The sequence below is a fragment of the Pristiophorus japonicus genome, chromosome 28 (genome assembly GCF_044704955.1).
Source record: "Pristiophorus japonicus isolate sPriJap1 chromosome 28, sPriJap1.hap1, whole genome shotgun sequence".
Lineage (NCBI taxonomy): Eukaryota > Metazoa > Chordata > Chondrichthyes > Pristiophoridae > Pristiophorus > Pristiophorus japonicus.
Genome location: NC_092004.1, coordinates 12,023,861 through 12,027,226, shown reverse-complemented (window position 1 = coordinate 12,027,226; position 3,366 = coordinate 12,023,861). Strand labels below are relative to the sequence as shown.

General features: G+C 42.2%; 1 non-coding gene across 1 annotated transcript; it reads left to right on the top strand.

Annotated features, from left to right (window-relative positions):
* Nucleotides 1–2,873: 2,873 nt before the first annotated feature.
* On the top strand, nucleotides 2,874–2,955 carry trnas-gcu (transfer RNA serine (anticodon GCU)). Its single transcript has one exon. It is a non-coding gene; the product is annotated as a tRNA-Ser (tRNA).
* Nucleotides 2,956–3,366: the final 411 nt, after the last annotated feature.

Here is a 3,366-nt window from a genome sequence, read left to right as displayed (position 1 = left end):
GACAATGGATAGGGGGATTAATTAGATACGTCACTGAGAGACACCACAGACATGATGGGCCGAATACTAAACTACCGTCAGAATCTGAGAGCTTCGCTTCTCGAGTTTCGCCACTCGTTGGTCGAGGGCTGTCAGTCTTGCTTCGGGATTATCGCAATTGAAATGCGCGAAATCACGTGTTCAAATCCCACACTAGCTTCGACATCTTTTATTCAAAGGTCCACTTCTCGCAGCAGGTCGACATGTGAGAAAACAGCAATATTTCAAATTAAGCGCGTCATGCCACGCCGTTGTTCCCACAGCGTCCAAATCCCTGAGTTTCACAGGAGCAAAGTGAAATTACCAACTGAGTAAAGTTAAAATATCTCAGATGTACTCGCGTCTGTGTCTCATTGGACAACCTAAACCCATGTTTAGTTCCAGACAATATTTATCAGCATATATTCCTTTCCGCCGCATAAGCTCACCTCAATTGGGATAAGCATACATTCAGCGTCAATCTCCGCCTCTTCCCTGAATATGAGTGCATCCTATTAATCTAGAGCTGAAAAGATGTGCGAAGCTGGCCTTTGAATTAGTCCCTTCGATGGCGAATTCAAACCGGACAGGAATGAATCCGGGGTGGCCAAGCTGGCTGGTCTGATTAAAAGGCGTTGGCACCCTATATTTCGATTAGGCATTTTATAGTCGTCCGGCCTCAACATTACGTTCAACAAATCGGAGCATAAGCACCGCTCCCATTGTCTGGTAATGGTTCTGCTATTCCCACTAACACCTCCTCTGGACCATCCTTTGTTACTTTTATGCCCGATTGCCACCTACCTTGTCTTTTCCCATTGTGCCATTTATTATTTAATCACTCCTGCGCTGCACTATATCACAGGACCTTTTGTCCTTTCTCTTTGCCTATTTTTTCCAGCTGCTAGATTTTTTGACCAAATCTGCAATCTTTAACTTTTTCCTAAAATATCGGAATGATTATCTGACAGAACGTGAAACCGGGTTCTTCACCGACAGAATCTGCACGACCTGCTGAGTTTTACATAATTATCTGTCTTTTATGCATTCTGTTTCCGTATTCCTTTTAAGCGACTGTGCTGTCTGTCCGGGATCATTCTCTGTCCGTGTAAAATGGTGTGCTCTCAGTCCCGGATCATTCAATGCCTGTTTAAAAGGGATGTGCTCTCTGTCCCGGATTTCAAATTTCAAATTTCAAAAACTGCCTTTGGAGGGTGCAGGAATGTTAGTTTGTTTGTGTGTTTGTGTAAGCCAGGGTGTGTGCAAACGTGCTGTGCGATCTTACTGAGCATTTCATGTCATGTGAGAAAAATGCATTACATGCAATTTGAAGCCATACTGATTTGATTGAACACTCCTTCGTGGTTTCTCTGACGGTGCAAGAATCTACTGTTGGATTTTGCTATTCCACATCTGAAAGAAGAGAAAATAAGGAAGTTAGAAATAAAGCGATTTTAGGCAGGGCTTGCGTGTGGGCTGTGTACATGATGACATCTTCCACTCTTATTTTCCAATGCAAATCAAATAAAATCAAGACATGACTAGACATGACTGACTGACTGACTTTGTGTATACAGATATATAGATATGCGTGTGTTTATTTATAAACAATCCCAACTTTTTAACTTTCAAAATAAATGTGCTTTTTCTGTTCTTCCTGAACTGAGCTCTTTCACAGCACATGCAGCTGCTCTGAGATGTTGCAGAAAGATATTCGCGAGTTTAAAAGATCGCCTTTATAGCCCACCTCTTCCCTCGTGGCTTGCCTTCCACCAAGGGCTTACGGTGTTTGGATATTTGCTGACCGTACCTGCTCATTTCCAATGGAATTCTTCCAGTCACGTAGCCTACGTTCAAGCAAAACATATCTAGATAATGAATCAATTATTTATTTATTTAAAAGAAGCCAAATTACATTTTTTTCAATAAATTTTTTTTTTCTTAAAATGTTGAATGTATATATAATTGTAAATTGACTTTTTGGCTGGCTTGGTTTTACGTCCCTCACCCTTTCCTGACTGTCTATCACCTGTGGTTTTAATCACCGTCCCAGCCCCGCGAGTACCTGGCCCCCACGCACACTCACTGCACAATTACATTCAGGGATAATAGAAATATCACTTTATTCTTTTAAAAGGGAACTGCTGTCAGTCAAGGGTCATTCTGCATCTGTGAAAATGAGTTGTGTTTGCAGTCGCGGATCGTTCTATGCCTGTTTAAATGGGATGGTTGTCAGTTCCGGTTCACAATCTGTCCATTTAAAACGAATTTTCTCATAATCCCAGATCATCCTGTACAGTTTGAGAAGGAGTATGAATTCAACTGCAATGACCGAATTGTTAAACTGTTGTGTTCCAAGTTACATTGGGGTTGCCTGCGCCGGTGCGAACCCAGATCGCAGTGCATTTGTTAAATTACTCGAAATATGCTCATCTTTTCCAAAATCTACTCTTTCATATCGCAGTTGCCCCGAATTTGTCTCAATATAAACAACAACAAATTTTACACTGATGGCAGAGGTCGCGTGGTCTAACAGATAATGTGGTTGACTTCGATTACGACCGTGTCGTTATGAGAAAATTGCACTTTCCGTTCGAGTCCTGCCGTGGTCAATTAGTACGCTGAATGACATTTTATATTCTTTGTTATGATGCTGCCGAAAAAACAATCATCTCTTGCAGTCACTCACCTGAAGTGAAGGAGGCTGTTTGCTTTAAGAATCTAATGGCACATTTTCATCACTGTCGATCTGTTTGCACAGGTCGAGCAAGCTGTGAAATGGACTTTCTTGCACATTATTTCTCTTTGGATACAAAAAGCAGCAGATTGAATGCGTGATTTCTCAGTAAATGAGAGACGAGGTGGCAGAGTGGTTAAGGCGATGGACTGCTAATCCATTGTGTTCTGCACGCATGGGTTCGAATCCGATCCTCATCGTTATTGTGCTACAGCTTTGAACTCTCTGGTCGTTTGTCAATCACATTTAACCTCATCGCCAAATTCCCCTTTTACTTACAAGAATGCTGCACTTTGCTCATGTCATGTCTCAAATTAACAATATATTCGTCAAAGGGATAACAATTGCAGGACTATGGAGAGGGGGACTAATTAGATAGGTCTCTGAGGGACAGCACACGCACGGTGCGCCAAATATCTTTTCTCACTACCGTCAGAATCTGATAGCTGCGCTCTTCACTTTCGGCGGCTCGTTGGTCTAGGGGTAAGATTCTCTCTTGGTAATCATCACATTTGCAATGCGAGAGGTCCCGGGTACAAATCTTGTACGAGCCCAGCCTGTTTTTATTGAAAATTCCGCTTCTCACAGCCGGTCGACATGAGAGAAAATAA